Genomic DNA, 24,291 nt, shown 5'->3' on the forward strand with positions numbered 1-24,291 from the left:
CAGTGCCCTGAAAAGAAAGGGTACACTTTGGTGCTATTCTTGCCAAAAATGTATAATCTCAATCTAATCATGAGAAAATGTGAGAGTAATCAAAATAGAGGTATAGTCTATAAAATTGTTCAACAGACAGCTTCAGAAGTGTCAAGGTTATGAAAGACAAGGAAAGACAGGAATTGTGATTGGAGGAGGCTAAGGACATGATAACTAAATGCAATGTGGGGTCTTCAACTGGATCCTGGAACAGAAAAAGGACATTAGTGGACAAACTGGTAAAATCTGCAGTTAATTGCATCACATTGTACTAATGTTAATTGGTTAGCTTGGATCATTGTACTGTGGTTATGCAAGATGCTAATATTAGGGAAAGCTGGGTGAGGAGAGTATGGGAACTCTCTGCAGTATTTTTGCAACTTTTCTGTACATCTAATGCTATTTCAAAATTTAGAAAGTTTTAAAAAATGAAGAAAATGAAATGTATTAATAATGATAGCAAATTGAATTAAGAAGAAGGAGATTTGGGTTCCTTTTGCTATTTTACTGCTTTCTACTAGCATTTTAACCTTGGGAACACAGTTTAAATCCATACATTTTTGTTGTTCCAACTATGAAAAAAGGTGATATTAATATCTAACCAATTCAAAGATATAAGTCTGGACCAGATCACCTTGTAAGGTTGTTTTCAGTCCTGATACATGATGGTATATCTATAGCTACTTATCTATATATTGATCTATTGATCTGTGAACCTATTGCTCTAATCTACCTAATTGTATGTCCATATATATATATATATATACATTTAAACACATGTATGCATACATACACACACACACATATTTACTCACAGAGTTTTCTGTTAAAAAACATTCAAATCAAAGCTTAACTTGGTTTGAGCTGTCAAGTGTGAAACAAGTATGTAAGAACAGTGGGAGCTGAGTTTCACCGGCCAAAAGGATTTAGTATTACATTATTCACATTTAATTGCCATCACACTAATGCAGATTTCTTAGGCAGATGAAAGAATATAGGAGATTGTGCTCATAATGAGGATGAGACTGTGCACCTAATGTTCTAGAACTGCCATCAGGAAATGCAAGTATATCATTGCTCAGTTCTGTTGAGATATTTTCCCCTGTAACCCATGTAGGAAACTTAGATTAAAATGAACTTTATTTGAAAAGTTTGGGATTCCTTCCTCAGTACATTATCTATCCTGAAACATCTGCTCTCAAAGGTTTGCTTAAGAGATGCTGGCATTTAGTTAGCATCTGCTATGGGGACAGCCCAATTCTGGATGCATTATGTAGATCAATGCATTTAATGTTTCAGAAGAGGTTTTAATGACTAAAAGGCAGGTTTTAAGGACCTGCAAAAAGTGAATGTTAGATTTACATCCTAGTGAAACAATCCAGAACTGTTAACAAAGCTCCTTGGGAAAGCTCTTTACTAAACGCTTGCTGTGTATTGCCCCTCACTGTATTACAAAAGTACATTTAAAGTTGGTGTTCTAGTTTAGATTGAGGCTGATATCCTTATTTTAAGTTGACTGACTAGGAAATTGCAAGGAGATGGCCCAGATACAGATAGAGATGAACAGTTAGGGCTTCTTTTCCAACTGCAGAGGGGTAGATTTCCATGTGAATTGGTGGTTGGTGATGCCATGTACAGTTGTAGCTTTGATACTGCAGGCAATGGGGATTTTTATATGCCATAACAATATTACTTTTGGCTGTGGCTCCTGACATTCTGAGCAGTTTCATATTGATGAGGTGAGCTGTTTCTCTACTCTGCCCCACAAGGCAGACATTAGAAATGATGCCTGTGCTGGAATAGTCATATTTTACGTGTTAATTTACCATTGGAGTTCCTGAGTTTATATACTTATTATCCTCCTTGGCACTGGAACTCCTTCTTCCCCCTTAGCCTTGAAAATATTTAATTTTTTCTTATGGTCCTTATGCTTCTCTCCTCCTGTAAATTTTTCCTTGATATGTTTCTAAAGCTATTTCTTCAGTTGAAGTCAGAATTGATCCTTTATTTTTCACGAGGAGTAAGATTAAAACAGGATCAAAGTCACTTACCTAGTGTTACTCTAGGAAAAGAGCTTTTCCAAAGAGCTTGCATTTTTTTAAAAACCAGGCAGAATCCATAATCCTCTTCCCCCATCTCAAGCCAATTGATCCTCAGATAATTTTCTTTTTGAGAATACAGAGTCTCCCGTGTTTCTCCCCTCCATGCATTCCATCTCTGTTTCTGGCTTTCAATACTCCTATGAGAATTCAGCCACCTGAATTAAACCAGAGGCACAAGTGCAATTGCCAAGACCCCTCCCCTCTTACAATAAAGTAAGTAAGGAGTTTTCAGCTGGATGAGAGAGAATTCTTAGGGAACACATTAAGCATTGGGGGTGATCCAGAAGAGGGAGGGAATCTCCAAAAAGAAGTAGCCACAGGTACAAGAGGCCCTTAAAATCAGGCACTCAGTGAGGGCACAGAAGACATTTACAGCTGTCTGGTGGGTTGTCCTGGTACCACTTAACAACTTTTCTAGGTGGTACCCCTGAGGATAAGGTGGGGTCTTCCCTGAAAGGAGGAGATATTCCCGATGTCCATTGCCCTGGGCACATGTGGGTCTTAAGACAGATTTGGAAGGTGAGCCTCAAATTGTAGACAGAGGGAGTACTTTTCTTCACAGTCCTTTTTTTTGTTTTGAAATCTAAGGATATTTTCAAAGTGGATCTTCTCAGGTTTTTGGGGGAAAGACAGTTTCTGCCAAATAGAGGCTGCTACTAGCTGAACCCAGTTGAGCAGGCTGGGCTAAGTAGGTCCTTTGTAGGAGCTACCTCGGGTTTTCAGGCGAACCCCATATATTCGCTATCTGAATTTGCCTCTCTTAACCTGAATCATTAGTAAGTTCTGGTTTAAATGTGCAAGCTTGGCCAACCATTCTGCTAAGATGTACACACACAAAGGTGAAACCTAGATGCTAAGCTTAGGGGTTATAAAGTCTGGCTGTCCCTTGCTGTCTAAAGATTTTCTCTTAACTGCCATCCTTGTAGAATAGGGATTTGATGTATCCAAGGTAGCTACAGGTTTCTTATAGTAAATAACTCCAAAGAGAATTAGAAACTCTTAGTAATAACAGGATAATAGATTAAGGCCAGTTTGCAGCATCAGATTACTTTCTCAGTACACACTAAAAGGACTTCTCTTTTATCTGTGATGAATTGTGACTCAACTTCATTAGCTCCTTTCAATAATTTATATTTCATTCTTACTGCTAGTTCTTTAATTTCTTGTTAAGATAGGTGATGTATTATGTTCTTAGATCATAGTCAGAGGTTAGTCTAATTAGGATAAAGTTGTTCTTTAATCCTCAAGTTTTATTCAAGGATAGATCTGGTGTCTAGTCACTGAACTCTCTCTTTCTCCTTCTTTGAAAAACAGAGTCAATACCAAAATAAAGATACATTTCATTGTTCACTGCACTGTTTTTTATCATTTTATTTTTTATCTTCTGATATCCAGAAAGAAATGAATTTTCATACCATTAGGAATTACATATTGTGCTAAAATTGGCCCACAGGGTTGATTGTTAAATATTCGGGAATTTAACAAGGTGGGTGTTAAACCCTGAGGAACTTGAAATTGGCCATGGTGAGAGTATTTATGGAATGGACAATTGGGAAATGCTATAAACCATTATTCTTCTACCTCCTCCTTCTCTTCATCAGTAGCTGGTATACCAGCACACCACAGAATTTGGGTTATGGCATCAGGTATGTGGCATAATTTTTTTTGTCGTTGTTTTATAGTGGATTGATTTTTAAAGAGTATGGCAGAATGTTAGAGGGAAATCTTGGCTTTTTTAATGTAAAGGAGAGAGATTTTGTTTTTAATATTTCCATGCTTTTTGAAAGCATCTCTAAGAGGGACAGTAAAAAAGCAACTAAATAGGTCATGAGCTCATTTAAAAGAAGAAATAATCTCTAGACTGAAAAATAAATCTCTCTTTATTGATTTGTCCCTAAAAATGAATTCCTATATGATGTTTATTATACAAGCAGAAGCCATATTCAGGTACTGAAGTTTCAAATCAACTCCAGGGGATTAGCCTTCTAGCATTAGTTCAGATTACATTTCATGTACCTCCCTGGAGAGAACAGGCCAGTTATACTCTGGCAGTAACACTATAGACTACTCTTGATAACAGTGTCCTTGATTTGAGAAAGTTAAATCAATTGAGTTCTTTCATTTTAGCAAACCCTGAGGCTTGTTAATCCCTAAAATATTTTTTATATTTCTCCTCTCAAGTCCCAATTTTGAAGCAAGAGAACAGAAAGGGGTGGGGGATATGATGGACTGGTAGAAAAACACCTGGAGATGTGACATGACTTGGTGAATGGAGTCTTGCACATTTGTAATTGTCCTGTCATCATCATCAGAAATGAGCTCTGTAGTAGTTTCCTATTGCTGCTAAATTGCCCAAATCTTGGTGTTTTAAAACAATGCATATTTATTCTTTTACTCTTCCAGAAGTAAAAAATAATAATCAGTTTTACCGAACCAAAATCAAGGTATCTGCATTGTTGTGCTCCCTCCCGAGGTCCTAGGAGAGATTCCGTTTCTCTGCCTTTTCAGCTTGTAGAGCTGCAGTCATTGCCTTCCTTGACTTACAGACCACTTCTCTATTTTAAAAACCATACAAGTAGCGTCTTGCTTCCATCCTTCCTTCCCACTTCAGCTCTTCTGTAATCAAATCCCACATGTGATTACCTTTAGGACCCAGATAATCCATCAAAATCTCCCATTCAAATCCCATAACTTAATCACATTTGCAAAGTACCTTGTGCCATATAATGTAATGCTTAAAGGTTCCAGGGGTTAGAACCTTGATATTCTTGGGGGCTGTTATTCAGCTACCATGGGCTGTTTCAGAGATAGCAGGTACCAGGATACCCTCCAGAAGAACTTTGGGGTGGTGAAAGTTGCCCGTGAAGCTGCCACATTGGGGGAGGTCAATCTTGCTTTAAAATTTTATCTTTGATTTCTCCCTACCTAATCTGCTCACCCATCCTATCTGCAGAGAACAGGAACTTATAAGATTTCTTCCATTAAACCATGTATTAAATCATACTGGGACCAAGCATGTTTTCTCATCTCTATATAAAAGAATAATGGGATCAGGCAGGGAAAAAAAAGTATCCTAGTTGCTTCCTCCAGGAAATACTTGCTGATGGAAAATTAAAAAAATGCAAATTTACCCACAAAGACTCACTTAAGAACTGTTACTGAATGTGCTCATCAATCCAAAACTAATATGCTTTCAACTCTACCCAATCCCAACCAGTTTTTTCCCTTGAAAGGCTCACCTAAAATCATTCAGTCCAGGTTCTAAAACTCTATAGCATTCCCTAATTTCTTTATTTTGAGACATTTCTAAGGTACTGTCTTAAGCAATGTTCTCTTATAGTAAGTGTAATCAACTTTTCTTGATGAACAGATTTTTCTGGGAGTCCTGCTAATACAGCGCTTTGGAGACTTTATAGATACCTTTCATTTATTAGCCCCATAGGCACTATTTTAATCCTCAAATTTATTTTTTATTTCCATAGACTATGAACAGAGTAGATATTATTTCTACAAACTATTTTTTTTAAGCACAGGATATCTCACTCCAAAGTGGCAACCATTACTTGGTTTAGAAGACAGCAAGGGCAATAAAAGGGGATTCCCTTAGACCCTTATACTAAAAAGGAAACAAAATAAAACCTTTTTTTAAAATTTGATATTTACTTCAGGTTTAAGAAGTCTCCTCCTGTGATTTAGAACTACTGAGTTAGGTACATTTTGACATTCTTAAGAGATGACTCCAGATATCTGCAAATACCAGCAATCGAGATGTCTTGGTTGGGCAATAGGCTAAGCTCATTTATGAGCTGGAGGATTCATTCTAACACATCATTCTCTGAGTTTGCTGTTTAAATCCTTGCTGTGTATTTTATAAATATCATCTTATTTCCTTCTCATCACAGCCTTGTTGGGAGAAGCTATTGGACATTTGAGAACAGAGTAAATCATACCATTCTTCCCTAAGAAATCTGCACTTACTGACACTTACGGACAGTTATCAGATTGAAGGACCTTGAAATATCACTTTTGTTGTCAGTAGAGCTAGATGGGACCTAATGACATTTGTGGTCAAATGAGTTTTCTAATACTTTTATTACATGATTAAATTTACCAAGCCAGACATTGAGAGAGTAGTTTAATGGTCTTATAACCAAGGAACAAGCATATAGACGAAGAGACTGATTTGCCATAATGGCAGACTGGTCTGAAAATGAGAATATGTAGGATCTTAGACCATGTTTTTCCCAAGGCTAGGAATCAGTAAGTAACTTTTCTTTTGATGAGGAGAGTAAGGAATGGAGAGGAAGCCTGGAACGAGTATACCAGTACTGTTTCCTTCTATAGTAAGCTTCCTCTGGTACAAGCAAACAGGAAAATAGAGTTCTTCATAGCATGGATATTATTATCTCAGTTCCATATTGCGGATCTTTGGGATAATTTTGATATATTTGATACTTTAAATCTCAAAGTGCCAATGATGGCATTCTTCTGAATGAGCCTTGAAATAATTTCATTCCTGCCTTCCTTTCTTCCTTTAGCCCAGGGAACGAGGCCACATGACAATGCAGGCAGAGATTGGAGTGATGCAGGTACAAGCCAAGGAATAACCAACATTTCTGGCAACCCCCAGAAACTAGGCAAGAGGCATGGGGCAGATTCTTCCTTAGACTTCAGAGAAAGTGGGTTTGTTGGCATCTTAATTTCAGACTTGGCTCCTGCATGTAACATCCCTCTTTATCCCTGATCATTTTCTTTGTTCTGAACTCTACTTTGTCTGCAATTAATATAAGCTACTTCTGCTTTCTTTTAATAAGTGTTAGCATGGCGTACTTTTAATCTCTCTGTGTCTTTATACTTAGAGTGGATTTCTTGCAGACAATATATAGCTGGGTCTTTTTTTTTTTTTTAACCAACTGGCAATCTCTGTCTTTTAATAGATTTAGACAATTCATATTTTAAAGTGATTATTGATATAACTGGGTTAATATCTAACATGTTCATAACTGTTTTCTTTATGCTTGCTCTTTGCTTCTTTCTTTTTTCATATTGTCCCCTCTTTTCCTGTCTTCTCTGGTTTGAATTGAACATTTTATAAGATACTTTTCTCTCTCTTTTATCATATTAATTACACTTCTTTTAACAGTTGTTTTAGTTGTTGCACTAGGTTTTGCAATATGCATTTCCAACTAATTTAAGTCCATATTCAAATAGCACTACATGACTACACATATGTAACAGATACTTTTTAACAGAATATTCCCAATTCCCCCTCTCCCATTGCTTATAATGTTGCTATTATGCATTAAGTTATACAAATGCTATAATCACCCAACATTTTACTACTATTAATTTGACCAATTATCTATTAAGTAAATTAAGAATAAGAGAAATAAAATTTCTCATTTTACCTTTTTTATTCTTTCTGTGACACTCTTTCTTTATGCAGATCAAATTTCTGACCCATATCATTTTCTTTTTCTAAAGAACTTCTTTTAGCATTTCTTGCAAGTCAGGTCAACTATCAGTGAATTTCCTCAGTTTTTGTTTGTCTGAGAAAGTCTTAATTTCTCTTCCATTTTGAAGGATGATTTTTCTAGATACAGAATTTTGGGATTGTGTGTTTTTCTTTCAACACTAAACATTTCACTCCATTCTCTTCTTGTTTGCAGGATTTCTGATAAGAAGTTGTATGTAATTCTTATCCTTGTTCCTATATAGTAAGGTTTACATTTTCCCCCCCTCCTTCTGGCTTCTTTAAAGATTTTCTCTTTTTCTTTGATTTTATGCAGATTGAATATGATAAACAAACATATGATTTTTGTTGTTGTTATTTATCTTCCTTGTCGTTCCTAAGCTTCCCAGATTTGTGTTTGTCATTTATTTTGGAAAATTCTCAGCCATTATTATTCAAATATTTATTCTGTTCTCTCTTTTTCCTTCTTCTGTATTCTGATTATGCATATGCTATACCTTTTGAAGTTGTTTCATAGTTCTTGGATGTTCTTTTCTGTTCTTTCATTCCCTTTTTCCCCTTTTTATTTCTGTTTGTGAAGTTTCTATTCACATATATTCAAAGTCACTGATTTTTTCCTCAGCCATGTTCAGTCCATTGAAGAATCATCAAAGGCTGTTTACATTTGTGTTATGGTCGTGTTTTCTATTTCTAGCATTGCTGCATTTCCTTTTTATTCTTCCTTAGAGTTTCTTTCTATCCCTTTGAATTATGTGTTTTGCATCCTGTATCATTTTTCAATGAGTGCCTATAAGAAATTAATCATTTTGAATTTAAATTCCTTATCTGATCATTCCAAAGTCGCTATCACATCTGAGCCTGGTTCTGATATTTGCTTTGCTTCTTCAGATTGGGTTTTTCCTTGCTTCTTAGCAAGATGTAATTTCTTTGTTGAAAGTTGGACGTGATATATTGTGTAATAGGCACTGAAGTAAATAGGACTTTAGTGTGAGATTTTATTTTAATATGGCTGGGAGTTGGCCCATGTTTAATATTTTCTATAACTGTAGGCTCCAGGGGCTTCAGTTTCCTTTAGTGACTGTGTTTTTGGCTCCCATGTTGTCCTTTGATCTCCCTAAGAATTCAGTCTTAAATGGAGTCTGTGTCCGTGAACTCTTTCAACTACAAACCTTTGCTATTATACTAGAGTCCTCTTCGTATGGTGATAAAGTGTGGGGGAAGGAAAGCATTTAAGAATCTTATGATTAAATCTCAGTCTTTTAATGGGTCTGTGTTCCTGGACTTAAACCCTCACAAATGTTTCCTTACTTTACTTTTTCCCCTTTGGTGAGACAGGAAGAGTAGAGTAGGCTGGAGTTGGAAAGTTGCCTTTCTCCTAGATCAGCTAAAGTCTCTTCCCTTGGGGAACAGACCTTTGTTATGGAGAATGCTCTAGGAATATTTCAGTATGGTTACTTTACTCTGCCCCCTGCCAGAAACACAAGGATATTTTTCTTTTATCATCACCATGAAAACCTAGCAGGATTCCTTGAAGTGAAACCCGTGAATGTTTGGAGGTCTCCTAAGGCTGGGACCCTAGGAGTTTTCATTTTCAAGTTAGTCAACATTCAACTTCCAGCAATTTGTCAAGATTATTATTTATTTTTTAAAGTTTTCCTGCTGGTTTATAGTTTCAGTAACTTCTGTTCTATGCATACTGATCTTGACAGTGATTCTATGTACTCATCAATCTCTCCAGATTTTGACCTTAATTCTCTGATGGGCCCATGCATTCATTGATTTTCAATTTGTTCCTTTTTTTTATTTTTGTAAGAATGGAAGTGATGACTTCCAAGTTCTTCATATACTGGAACTGAATCCAGAAGTCCCTCATTATTTTTATTACACCAATAACCTTTGCTTTTATGTTTATATGATTTATAGTTCTTAATTATCTAAAGAAATTGACAGTCCTATTTTATTTCTCTAGTCTTTCATTCTCCCATACCCTAAGATGATAATTTTGTACCTTTTCCTGCCTACTCAAACCTTATTTCATATCCTAGTCTCATTTTTATCTGATGGCATTTTCCTTCTATTTTGTTGAGAAAACTGAAGCAATCAGAAGAGAAATCCCATTATCTTTCAGCACAACATTGAATGAACTACCTATATCCATATCTATTTCTTTCTTCCTATTACTGTATTTGAAATTTCCATCCCTTCTTCTAGGTCAAACCCATTTACTTTCATGTTAGTCTCTTTGCTTTCTGGTTTCATCAAAGATATTACACCAGAAATCCACCTCCCATTATTTTTCTCTTGTATTAATAATTTTCACTCTTGCTAGCAACATTTCCATCTGTACAGGAGCAATAAATGTTTATTCCTCTTTATAAAACAAGAAGACCCCTTACTTCCCAAAACTCTCTTCTCCTGCTACATCTCTCATTCTTTGCAACCATTTATAATAAAGTCCTTGAAAACATTTTATTCTCACTTTCCCCAATTCCTTCCCCTCCCATTTTCTCTAAAATATGCTCAAATATGGCTTCCATTCCCCTGAAATTGCTGCTGTCCCAGTAACTGTGGTAGAATTATTTGCTCATTATTCTTCGTTCCTCTCCATTTCCAAGGTTCAATCCATGTTGTTAATCTTGGCCTTGGCCAGGTTGATTACTTTGGATGTTAGAATGTGGCAGAAGGGACCATGTACCTGTTTTGAGTCAGGTACATTGAGTCAGGTATTTCCACCCATGCTCTTGAGCCTTTGGTGTTTAACATGAAAAGACCTACCCTGGGTAGCCTTCTTCTCAGGATTAAAAGATATGATTTCCCCTGAGGATAGTCCTTATATGTTGCTTTAAAGAATGATGTTTTTTGGGTTGTTTAATCTTTACCATACTTGTTGTTATTATCTCCAAACTCACCCTCTAGGAACCAAGATTTGAACTCTAGGATAGTTCATTTGTTATCTGTAAATAACAGTAAACGTGGCTGTAAGATATAATCATCTAGTTTGCATATGCTTTGTTAGAGTCACAGTTTGGAATATGAGGCAAAAATATGTAAAACTAATTCTTACTTTTATAACTTTTTAAAGAGTCTTTGGATTTTTTTTTCCATAAAAGTGGGCTTCTAGAATTACATGTAATTCTTATATCTGTTGCATAAACTCAGAATCTTTAGTTCATCTGATATATTTCCTGTGATTTGTTAGGAGAAAAAGAACTTAAAATTTAATCTTCATGAAGCTATTAAGCAGAACCACTGACACTTCTCTTGAATAAAGCATGGGATATCAGGAAGAGTGTTGGGAGACAAGTGGTAAAGCCCTAACTCTTTCACTGTTCAGCTATGTGAATTTAGGAATCAGTTTACCTTACTGGGCTTCAATGTCCTTAAATTTAAAGTAAGTAGCTAAATATGATAAGATTCTGATAAACTTTGAAACTATAGCAGTAGAAAAATACTTCCTATTAAAATGGAGATGGACAGATAGCTATGTCAACTGTTCAGAATGTAAAAATTATTGGGAAATTTATAGAATGAGAAAAATTGATATGTCACATCATGAAAGAGGAAAGAAATGGCATCAAATGTGATAGCAACTGTAAAAAAAGCCCATTGAAGCAAGAACATATGGAGTATAATGTCTGCCATATTCGGATTAGTGCCAGAAATTTGTGGTTTGTTGGATGCTTTTTGATAGACTTTAGAAGGAAAAAGGATACGGCTGCAAAAACTCACCTCTTCACCTTGGCTGAGGAACTCTCCAAGAGAGCAGGTGGTTCTTAGTTTCATGCCATGAATCATTGTCAAGGGGTCTCCTCAAGCTACCTCTAGCAAGAGGAGTTGACAAGCTTCCGTGGGTCATATTTTTATTACTATTGTTGTCAGTCACATCAGTGCCCTTCCTGCTGAGATCAGGTTTATTGTTAATAGAGCTCTGCAACTTGGAAACAAAGTAGCAATAGTCAGCAAATTATTTCTGTGTAATGTCTAATGGATGTTTCAAGACTTTAGGATTCCTCTCTTTAACGTTCATAGTGAAGAAAGTATTAAGGATTCCTCTCTTTCTCATTATGTTTTTGTCTGATTTCAAAACATACTTATGGATGAACATTTAATATATTTTGGTGTTTCAACAAGCTAATTGCTGAAGGCCATGATTATCTATATTTTGCTGGTGTGGTGCGTGATCTAAATTTGTTTCCTGACTATAATGTATGCAGATAAATGAGAGTTTGGCTTTGATTTGATTTATAATATATAATTATAATGCTGTGGTTCATAAGAGTTATATATGCTAGTTGGAGGAAGCCCAGTGGATTAAACTGATTTTTTACCCTGAATTTTGGATCAGTGGACTCCTCAGGAATGATAGACTCAGATTGTATTGGCATTCTATTAAAGCTATAATACATTTTTGTTGTGTCATTAGACTGTACTTAGGTTCCTTTATTTGCTGAAATCATGACTAGCATAACTTAGCTGTTTTTTTAATTGAATTTAGTGATTAGAATATGCCTCAATGATGGTATTTAACATTTTTAGCAGCAAATTATCTTAAGTCATTAGGTATAAAACCCTGAAATCTAATACCAAAGTAGAGCCTCTTCTACAATGTGGGAAAGTCAATATTTTCGTGATTCAAAGTGTCTGCTGTCAAAGAGAAAAGGGCTAATTCTGAGAGGACATCCATTCTCAACCTCTGCTGAATCTAGTCTGGAAAATAAATAGATTCATATTGAATATTTTGTTGAGCAAAACTTTTATTTTATTTTATTTTGGCATGGTTAGACTCCGAGAATCCCAGGTCTCCAGCTCAGCAGTCAAGAATTCTTGCCACTGAACCACCATTGCACCACCTGGGCATAACTCTTTAAAATGTAGTTTTGTTGAGACATAGTCACACACTATACAATCCATCCAAAGTATACAATCATTAGTTCAAAGTACCACACAGAGTTGTGCATTCGTCACCGTGATGATTTTTAGAACATTTGCATTACTCCAGAAAAAGAAAGAAAAAGAAAAAAGAAAATCCAAAACATACCATACACTTTTCCCTCCCTCTTATTGACTGTTAGTATTGTACTCTACCCAATTTTAAGACTTACAATATAGGTTAACTAAGACAGTGTGATATTGCCAGATATCTTTATCCATATATCTATATCAACATCTATATCTATCTGTCTGTCTAATCTGTCATCTATATACCTAATCAGTGGAGCAGAACAAAACATCCAGAAGTAGAGCCATACAAACACGGGCGACTTTTTTTTTTATCTACAATGTAGATAAATACAGTCATTATCAAAGATCACGGCTACTGGATTACAGATCACCAACTTCAGGTGTTTCCTTCTGGCTCTTCTAAAATACTAGACACTGAAAAGAAATATATATATAGTGAGTCAATAGTCACACTCATTGGTTACATCCTGATTTCTCAGGTATGCCTCCTTCCTCTCATTTGATCATTCTCTCAGGGATATCTGGGCAATGGCCATTTTCACTTCTGTGGTAGAAAGAAGTGCTGACCTTATGGGGTAGAGGAATGAGACAGGTTGATGTTCTTGGAGACACTGATACCTCTGGGATTCAGGGCCTATCTGCTATAGGACCAATCTGGAGGCCTTAAGCATCTGAAAAAATGAATTTACTAAGAAAAACTTTTATAGAGGTTTAGATTGAGCCCAGGGCACTCCCTATGGTTTTCAGGAATACTGTTGGTTGGGGCTTGGTGTCCTGTGGTAGTTTGCAACATACAGCTAAGGTTTGCATAAGAGTAACTTCCAGAATGACCTCTAGACACTGTTTGAATCTCTTAGCCATTGAAACTTTACTTTGTTCTATTTTTTCCCCTTATTGGTCAAGAAGGCATTCTCAATCCCATAATGTCAGGGCCAGTCTCATCTTTGGGAGTCATGTTCCACATAGAGGGGAGGGTAGTGAGTTTATTTACAGAATTGGCTTAAAGGGAGAGGCCACATCTGAGCAACAAAAGAACCTCACTGGGGATGACTCTTAGGCATAATTATATGCAGGCCTTGCATCACCATTGCAGAGATAAGTGTCATAAGGGTGAGCCTCTACCAAGGGGTTGGCTTATTAAATTGGGAGTTCCTAATGCCTGAGAGAATATCAGGAATTCCCCAGGTGGGGAAGTTTAATATTTCCCCGTTTTTCCTCAGTCTCTAGAGGGAACTTCGCAAATACTTTTTTATTTTCTGCCCCAAGTACTCTGGGATGTATCCAGGTATTACATTAATCTGTAAGGAATGATAAGATTTCATTCTGTATTCTAGGTTCCATGTAATTAAGTTTTTAAAATACACTGAGCAGAATTTAAATTAGTGTGCTACAGAAAATTTAAATTTTGGATCACATAAACATCTCTTCTTTTGGTCTCATAGAGAAGTTGAAATTTCAAAATACCAACAATATTATTGTTTACTCTGTATTCTGATTTACTGTAGTTCTAACCAGGTCCATTTCATTCATATCTCTAATAAAAGTCTAATCTTTTTTACAGCTTTTAAAGCAGTTTTATGAGCATAACTTTTTCTTACATGAATGGCAGGGTGTTGGAAGGAGCATGGGATATGAACCAGGTAGTCTTGCTTCATCTCTTATACCTTGTGACCAGTTACAAATGTCTCTGAGCTACTTTTCTCTACTGTGAAATGGGGAGAATAATGCAGTGCTGTGAGAATGAAAGCCAGGCTGCTGAAGACCTCGGCAGTGTATCTGTTATGTGGTGGGTGTTCAGTAATGGCATCCCCTGTCTACTCATTGCTCAGTATTTTAATACCTATGTCATGGGCTGTAGGAAAAACAATGTTTATGTTAAACACATGAAAAATGAAAGCAGATAAAAATGCCAGTTGGATAAGGTATTTGGAAAGCAGGTTTCTGGAACCAACTCTGCCACTGTTTTAGTTTGCTAAAGCTGTCAGAATGCAATACACCTGAGATGGACTGGCTTTTATAAATGGAATTTATTTAGTTACAAAGTTACTAATTTGGGAAGGTGCATGGCAAAGTCTGCTGCGCTTGCTCCCGGCTCTGGGTTCAAACAGCTGAGCTCTCTTCTGACTTCTACCTTTAAGCCTCACTCATGTAGAAGGCACCCCCTGAGCTGACCCATGATATAATCAGTCATAGATGAAATTCACATGCTGATACTTTAAGTCCAACGCAACAGAAAAACAAGGCACCATCACCTGGCCAGGTTGACACCTAAACCTGTCACAGCCACAATGGAATTTTATGTCTCTTAGGAAGCTCCACTTAATTTTTTCATATTGCAGTATTATGTGTAAAATGGAGTGAGAGAACTAGATATTTCTTCCTGAAAATGGGCTGGGGGAAACATTGATGTTGATTGTTATTCATTCTAGACAAAAATGATTCTGTGTTAAAATAAATTTAGAAACATCTTTGGACATATTATAGCTCTCTTGGAATTTCACCTTGCTAATTAACATTTTAAAGAATATGGTTTAATATGGTTTTGGTAAAGAAATATGTTGAAATTTGTATAAGCCAATTTCCCAGACATAATATAAGATCACCCTATATTCATGGAAAAACCCGTCTTTCTGGATCCTTTCATGTAACTCAATTTGGAAATGCTGAACTGGATATTTCCTGTAGTTGCTTTCAGCTCTAATATTTTGTGACTCTGATACTAGCTAATTACCCTGAAAACACATGTTAGGTAGTGGTTTAGAAAGATAGAGTATGTTTCTTAAAAAAATCATTCCTATGGAAAAATAATTTTTCTTTAATCAATAGAGGAACATATTTTGAATTAAGGCTAGCTTTATAAGTAAACTAACAACAGTTTTTACATAAATGACATGGGTTTACAGGGAGAAGCATTCTAATGGTCCATGCTTTCCTTTAGACTGTGAATTAAATTTACCTCAATAACATTTGCCAATTTATTGTACATTCTCAACTCTTTTAAAAATGATTTCTAAAAATGTACATATACATAAAAGTCCCCACTGGAACATAGTATATATGTACATAAAACTTATGGAAAGTACACATTACTGCTAAAGGGTTTAATTTTATTCCCTGTGATGCACCCTTGTTTTTTTTTTATTTCTAATTTATACAGTATGCTTCTTTTGTATTTAATTTTTAATTCTGTAAAGAGTGTAAGGGTATAAGTTATATGAAGTTTGTGAAATATAAGCCATTCCAATCATGGCTATATGGCCTTGTTACCTTGATATTTGCTATATTAATCTTTGCTTTTCAAATAATGATAGGAATAGCTGTTGTGTCTTCTGATCTGGTGAATGTCTGGAAGAATTTTTATATGGTCTCTCACTACTTCTTGCAGAATGAGGAGATTTTCATGCAGATGATACGATTTCTAACTGCCATGATAGGCAACAGTTTCCAACAGAGTTTGTCCCTTTGGTAATTCACTTCCTGGCTGAAGCAGTTATTTTTCCCTGAATGGATTCTTTATCTGCCAGAAGTCAGGTTTTAGGTTGCTTCCATATGAATAATAATGTCTAACACCCCCACTCCTGAATATTCTTGGAATAATAAGGAAAAGAAAGAGAGGTAATGGTTGTAAATACTCATTGTGATTCTATCTTTTCCACTTCTCCCATCTAATCATTTATTCATCTTTTTAAATTATAAAAATCTCTCACATGTGTCCTGGGCTTTATTTGAACTCCATCACTTTCTAGCTGGGTGACTTTGGCCAATTTTCTTAACCTGTCCAGGTCTCATTTTTTCATCTGTAAAATGTAGCTGTTGAAGATGTAAACATTAGGGAAAGTGGAGTATGATTGTTGAAAAAAAATTCATGGACAGGATTCATTTGAACACTTTTTGTAGAGTTTGGTGCCCAGGGAATAGCCACATTTTCTCTCTTTATTAATTTTGTTTAGGTTTTCATCATTTCTTACCTCTTAACTGGTCTCTCTGACTCAAAATACCTTCTCTTCTACAAACCCTGGTCCATAACCCTCCTAGAACATTCTTTCAAAATTGCAGTTCAAGTTATATAAGATGTCCCCTGTTTGAAACCCTACAATGGATTCCCATTTCTGTAGGATAGAGTCAAACTTTATAGCATGACAGACTGTGCCATCCTGTGCCTTCCCTCTAACTCCAAGATCCAGACAGTATTAAACCACTTGCAGTTGCAGCTTTCTTTTTGTATTTTGTATTTCTGTATCTTTGCACCTGCTCTTCTCTCATCTCAAATGTCTAAGTGACAATGCTTTGTTCCCAACCACACTCTTTCCTTCAAGACCCATCTACTTGATCACAAAGCGACACTCACTTTTTCTTTTTGCTTCCTCTACAACTGTACCTTCTGTACATCTTTATTATAGTGCTTCTTACACTGTGTTACAGTTGTCTGTGTTTTTTCTCTTTCTCTTTTATGGGATTCTACTCCTCAAGGGAAAAGAGGAATCACAGTGGGTGTTTACAACCATTATTTCTCTATCTTTTCCTTATTGTTCCAAGAGTATTCGAAAGACAAAACGAAACTAAAAAAGTCTGCTTACCTGGATATTTTGCCATAATGTCCCAAACTGTTGATTTCCCTTTCTGTCCTAGTACTGGTGGAGCTACATGTTTGTTGAATGATTTAATGAACGAGTCATCATGGAACATAGTTTTCCTTCCCTCTTAAATTTCCATATAACATCAGCACAAAAAAACACCTTACCCTTAGCACATAATAGGCATTCACAAATACCTTTTGAATTAGCAAATTAATTTGCTTATGCTTCTTTCTATGATCTGTGAAGTAACAGGAAATTAGAACCACTTAACGAAAAGTACCAAGTATGGTAATATTATTGGTTTAAACACAAAAGAGTTGAAAATACAATAAAGTCACTTTTTACTATCATTTGAGTGCTCCTATTTTTCCCACATTTTTCTCAGACTTTACATATCGTAATTTTGGAGTCATAATTCATAATTGCTTAAATATATGAAGTGTACTTGCCATTCTTTGGAAAGGTTAGTGCTCTCATAGGATGTGTAAATCTTCTTTTATGAAAAAGATGACAAGAAAAATTATGATCCAAGTCAAGGTTTTATAAAACATTGACTTGAATATGCTTTCTTTAGAAGTAATTACAGTTTAATCCTTCATTAGAGATTCAATCCTTATTTATATACCACGATCAAGCTGATAATATTTTTGACTCATTGATGAATGGACCAATGGAAATAAGGTCAAATTTAGAATTTTCTTCCCTTTAGAAACACTGAATATTTTACATTCCACATTACTGTTTTATAGGCTTTCAATGACAACATAGATAGGACCCTAGGTTTTACATTTATGAAGATATAAATAAATGAGCACAAATGTGCCTAAACTGACAGGAGCTGAATAATGGAAATGGAGACATAACCCTAGGAAGTGTAGAAATAGTACGAGACACTTACTCAACCAACATTATCAGTATGATAATAAAATTAACCTTGACCTGTCTAAGCTTTTGGCTTGCTATGCATAGAATCAAAACCCAATATTAAAAGTGAAAACAAAGCAAAACTAAAAAAGCCTGCTTATCTGGATATTGTGCCATAATTTCCCCAAACTATTTCTGTTTTTCAAAGTCAACTTTGCAGTTTACACACCCAATCTCTATAAGACTGCTGTTTCCTTCCCATACCACTATTTAATATGTGGTCTTTCAGGATACCTTAGACCTGAGACTATATGTAATGAAATATTCTATTATATAAGGTTCTGCTTTATGATATAAGGTTTGGTTAGTCACTTTGTGTTCCCAAGGCACTGGAGGGTGCGAACTGCTAACCTCAGCTAACGTTGGCCCAAGCAAAGCTGGGCAATTACCAGCAGGGAATTGTGGAATTCTGAAAGCCTGTGGGTTTGTTAACTCTTCTGCCATATCCAGAGAGTGGTAGAAGGATGCTTAAGTAACAGAGAAATAGGAATGACAAATCATCAAGCTGAAGGAGTAATTCTGAGTGAAGGAATGAAGGGGGTGGAGAGTGTGGCAAAGAGCTTGAGCTTTGGAATCCAATACACCTGGGCTGGGCCCTCTGGTCTTGGTCAAAGTTACTAACTACACTGGCATCCTGTATCTTCTCTCCTTCATAAAATAAGGGTGAGATGCTGTAATGAACTGCCAGGGCTTTGCTGAATCCCCGGGGTCCTCTACTCAGGACAGATGAGTGTAGGGGTGAGAAAGGCCAGCTTCCTTGTTTCCAGGGTTCACACGGAAGGTTTAACTTTGTCTTCAGAACTCTTCCCTGGGTCAGACCCAAGCAACCCTCCAAGGAACTTTGCCTGAGCCTCTACAGTAGACATTTTCTACCCCCATATCACTTCCTCCATGCCCTTCTTGGTTTCTGAGAGCAATTTTTGATAAATCATTTGTGTACAAACCCTCACCTCAAGGTCTGTTTTAGGGGAGCCCACCTAAAGAGACACCTTCTTTTAAATTTCATGGTGATGACTAGTGATAATACATGCTAAGACATCTGCCAGAAGACAAATTACAAAATTAATATTAGCAATTATTATTCTCATATTTATTCCTATTGATATTTTATATTTTGCCTATTTATTTTCTGCCTATTTCTATTCATCTTTGCCTTCTAGAGATGCAAATTCTGAAATCTCTAATTGTATGCATTTTAAGGTTAGAAAATTAATTTCTGCAGCAAACCTTGGGGTAAGAATGTTTCCAGTGTTGATAGTTTGCTAGTCAACACGTGGATGGCAGTCGAACCATTTCTAGATGAAAACTTACTGCTTCCACCCAGTGTATGTGTGCGATGGTGGCTGGTGGTTAAAAGTATTGTTTCTAAACTCAGAAAGAGCAGGGTACAAATCATACACTTTCTGAATCTTGTGCCTCTCATCTGTAAAAGAGGGTTATTTCTCAAGGTTGCCATATTTTTGAAAAGGGAGCACTTAGATTGGTTCTTGACATGTAGAACATGCTGGATAAATGAAAGTGCCTTACTATTTACTATTATTGTGCTTAGTTATGTTCCAGTATGCTATTACATTCACATTTTGGTGAGATTCTCCCAGATACTCTGCTATTCCGTTAAGTAACCTTATCCTTTGTCCACTTTGCTTAGGTATGTTCTGCTAAAGTGAAGTTTGGGACATTCATAAACAATTTTCTAGATCCCTGGTATACTGCTTAGTGAGTTGTAGTTTTAAGGGGCATGTCAGGAGAACAATTTGGTTGAGATGAAAATGCATTGCAATAGCAATTCGGTTAAACTAGAATTTTACAGACTGTTCTTCTGGATGAATTTTACCTGATGAAATGAGTTCTGTGAACTCTTTTTCTTTGCTCGATATTTTGCAGATTTGAGCTAAAAGCTGTTAAATGGTATATTATGCTGTCAGTTGACATTGATAATATTTTTTGGGAAATTTTAAGTCTGTGATAGATACTTTTCTTTACAGAATGATTTAGACTAAGTGCTACTTAAACTCAGGGAGTGTGCCTAATATATATATTTTTAATGAATACTTCTTTTTCTATTATTCTAAATTTACCATGGTGGCCTTTTCAGTAAGGCTATAGTAGGATATTCAAGCTTTCTTTTATATTTTCATTATTTTTATAGCCTCTAATTAGTTCTCTCTTCATTCTAACCTTAGCTTAAAAAGAGACCAATTTCTTCTTTTTTGCAAAAAAATGAAGATGGAATATGCTGCCATTTTCCTAAAAATGTAAGCTTATAATTTCAGCAATACTTACACATTTCCTTGGGAAAATCTTTTACATAAATGATTTTTATTTGCCTCTGGGCTTCTCCCATTTTCTCTTCCCCTCTGCTATAAGGGAAAACTTATCCTTGGACTAGACTTCTGGGTATCAGAGGCACACAAGTTAAAGTGCTTTAAAACTTACTTCACCTGCTGTGCCTTTGGTTGACCATACCTACTAGGCTATTACCAAGGGACAGGCTTGACTGAGGGTACTTAAGACTTTTCTAGAGCATTTTTTCTTTAGTGTTTCCTCTCCAGGACACTAATAAGCAAAGCAGAGGCAGACAGTTGTCAGATATTGTGAAATTTTCTGTTGGCACTTGATATTATATTGTCTCTTCCTTTCTGATGTTATGTATTATGCTCATCTTATATTGAAGAACCTCAGGTTGTATACACAAACACACACACAGATGTACACACATGCACCTTTGTACACTTATAAAATTTTCTTGTTCTGTTATTCTAAATTAATCTGAATTTTTCGCAGTATGCATGAATACACACACATATACAATTTGCTTGATGTTGGAAATTGTCAGAATATGGCTTCCCCAAATTCATTTACTACTTTGAATTTTAGGAGAAGGAAGAGAGCCAAAAATAAGACCAGTCAACTTGGAAATCACCAAGTATTATTGGACAAATTACCTGTACTTTAATTTTCATAATTGTAAACTGGGAATTATAATAATGCCTTGCTAATGAGGTCATTTTGAGGGTGCAGCAGCCATTAGATACTGGTTGAATCTTTAATGAGCCCATGTCTATGTGTTTGGGTTAGTTTGGTGAACAGCGTAGATTAAGTTCCTGTCAAATTTACATTGTAATGTGAATAAAAATAAATAGTAAACATGTTTTGGTAATATATTGCCACATAACAAATTACACCATAATCATGTCATGGCTTAAAATAGCGACACTAAAAAAAAAAGACAATAAGTGTTGATTGAGAATGTAAAGAAAGTGAAACATTCACACACTGTTAGTAGAAAAGTAAATGGTGCAGTTACTTTGGAAAACAGTTTAGAAGTTTCTTAAAAAGTTAGACATAAATTACCACATAACCCAGAGGTTCTACTTTTAGCTATGCACATAAGAAAAAAATGAAAACATATATCAATAAAAAGGCTTATATATGAATGTCTGCAGAGCATTATCCTTCCTAGACAGAAAGAGATAATGATTCAAATACCCACTAACTGGTGAATGGATAAGCCAAGTATGGCATATCCTTACATTGAATTATTATTGAGTGATAAAAGGTATGAAGTACTGACACATTCTATAGCATGGCTAAACCTGAAAAGCATTGTGATAAGTGAAATAGGCCAGACACAAAAGATAGTATATTGCTGATTCCATTTATATGAAATGTCCAGAAAAAATGCAAATCTTTAAAAAAAGAAAGATTAGTAGGAGTGGGAACAGGAAGAGACTGTAAATGGGGTGAGGGATCTTTTTTGGCATATTGGAAATGTTCTGCAATAGGACTGTGGTGATGGTTGCAGAAGATTGCAAATTTTTAGTAAATTTAATTACACTTTAAATACAAAATAACCAAAAGTATATCTGGCTCATAGATCTGCAGTTCAGGCACAAATTGGCAGGAAGGACTCTTCTCTTCTCCACTTGGCATCAGCTGGGCAGTTCAAAAGCTGGGGTTGACGTTACACAGGACTCCTAGGACATCGCTATGAGTCTGTAACCTCTTTCTGCCTAGTCTCTTCAACATGGCAGTCTCAGAGAAGCTGAAATTAGGGCTCCGGAATTGCCTGAGTCAAGAGAGAGTCAGCTGGAAGATGCATAACCTTTTATGACCTTCTCTCTGGAGTGACTCATTCTACTGCATTCTACTTGTTATGTTAGAAACTCAAGTAGTTTGTGACATTTTAAAATCAAGCATTCTTTTATGCATTTGGTTCCCATCAGTGAAATAAAACAGCCCCAAGACCTTCTTCTCTTAGAGCTTATGTTCTGGCTGGGGGTGTAGATGATAAATTATAAGTGTAATGGATTGAATCATGCTCCCCACTAAGATGTGTCCAAGTTCTAACCCTGGTCCTGTGAGCCTACTTTAAGTAGGAACTTTGAAGTTGTTATTAGTTAAGATGAGGCCAAACTGAGTTAGGTGCACCTTAATCTAATATGACTGGAGTCTTTATAAGCAGAGGAAATTTGGCAACAGAAGGCAACAGATCAGGAGAGAGATGGCTGTGTGATTGAGGGAGAAAGAGGGCTGAGGATTTCCATAAGCCACCACCAGAATGCTGCAGACTTCAGAGAACACATGGCCCTGCTAACACCTTGGTTTTGGACTTCTCACTTCCAAAGCTGAAAGACAATCCATTCCTGTTGTTTAAGTGAAATAGTCTGTGGTAGTTTGTTATAGCAGCCCTGGCAAACTAAGACAATAAGGACATAGAAAAAAAGCTAAGAGAAAAAGAGAGTTATGAAAGCAGGATCAGTGGGGGCAGGGAAAGAGTGTGTAAATATGTTGTTCAGGGCAGGCCTCAATGAGAAGGTGGCATTTGAGCTAAGATGTGAAAAAGGCTTGGGTGTTAGTTTGCACATGAGTGAGCTAGATTCCTCAAGGCAGAGGGGAGCTGCGACTCTGCTAGAATGTTTGAGGCTTAGCAAGGAGGCCAATGTTGGTGGATCAGAGAAATGAGAAGATTATTAGTTGGAGATGAGTGTATAGAGGTAAAAGGGGGACAGGTCACGTAGGGTTCTGTAAGCCATTCTAAGTGCTTTGGCTTTGACTTGTAGTGAAACAGAAGCCAATGGAAGCTTTTCAGGTTGAGCGATATCATCTGACTTAGCATTTCATTGGCACCATTTTGGCTGCTGTGTTGAGAACAGGCCCTGGGGGAATAAATGTAGAAGCATGGGGACAAGTTAGGAAGTAATTGCAGAAATTTGGACAAGAGCTGATGGTAACTCGGGGTAGTGCCAATGTAGGTGGTAAGAATTGGTTGGAATCTGGAAAAGTTTTTGAATGTAGAGTCAGCAGGATTTCTTTGCAGATTGGATGTGGTATGAGAGAGAGAGAAAAGTTAAGGGCATCTGGTTTTATTTATTTGTTCACAACTTTAATATTTATTTATTTACTTATATTTTTAGATTCTTTATGCCCACCAAGAAAAAACTCCTTCTTTCTCCCTCCTCCTAACTCATGATAACCTCTAATCTGTTTTGCCATTGTAAAGTCATTATGTCTAGATATCTCATGTAAGTGATACCATACAATATTTGCCCTTATGTGTCTTGTTTATTTTCACTGAGCATAATGATATTAAGCTTATTTCATGTTGCAGCATGCCTCAGAACTTCATTCTTTCTTATGGCCAAATAATAATGATATTGTAAAATTAGTTATTTTCTTCATTTTCCCTTGAGATTGTTCATTGCTAGTGTAAGAGAGACACAATTGATTTTGCATGTTGAGTTTGTACTCTGCAACTTTGCTAAATTTGTTCAATAATTCTAGTAGTTTTCTTGAGGATTCCTGTGGATTTTCTCTGCATATGATCACATCATCTGCAAAATGAGAAAGTATAACTTTCCAATCTGGATAGCTTTTGTTTTTTACATTAAACTTTTTATTTTGAAATACTTTCAAATTTACATGCTATTTACAGAAGTAATATATATGCCATCCTGAGAACTCTAACAAACCCATCTTCCCCTCCCAAGATACTCAGATTCAACCTTTTTTTTTTGGTTTAACGTTATGTCATATTTTATGTATCATTCCATCTATTCATCAATCTAACAATCCAAATATCTGTCTTGCTATCCATCTGTCTAGCTGTCTGTCTATCTATTTATTAATCCATTTTCTGAACATTTGAGTATAGAATATATACATCATGCATATATGGAAAACTTACTATAGGAACATTTCCTAAGAACAATAATATTGAAGT

The 24,291-nt window shown here is 36.0% G+C and overlaps 1 pseudogene; it reads right to left on the reverse strand.

Annotated features, from left to right (window-relative positions):
- Positions 1-24,291, reverse strand: part of LOC143645278 (uncharacterized) — a 129,029-nt pseudogene that overhangs the window by 54,920 nt on the left and 49,818 nt on the right.

The sequence above is a fragment of the Tamandua tetradactyla genome, chromosome 8 (genome assembly GCF_023851605.1).
Source record: "Tamandua tetradactyla isolate mTamTet1 chromosome 8, mTamTet1.pri, whole genome shotgun sequence".
Lineage (NCBI taxonomy): Eukaryota > Metazoa > Chordata > Mammalia > Pilosa > Myrmecophagidae > Tamandua > Tamandua tetradactyla.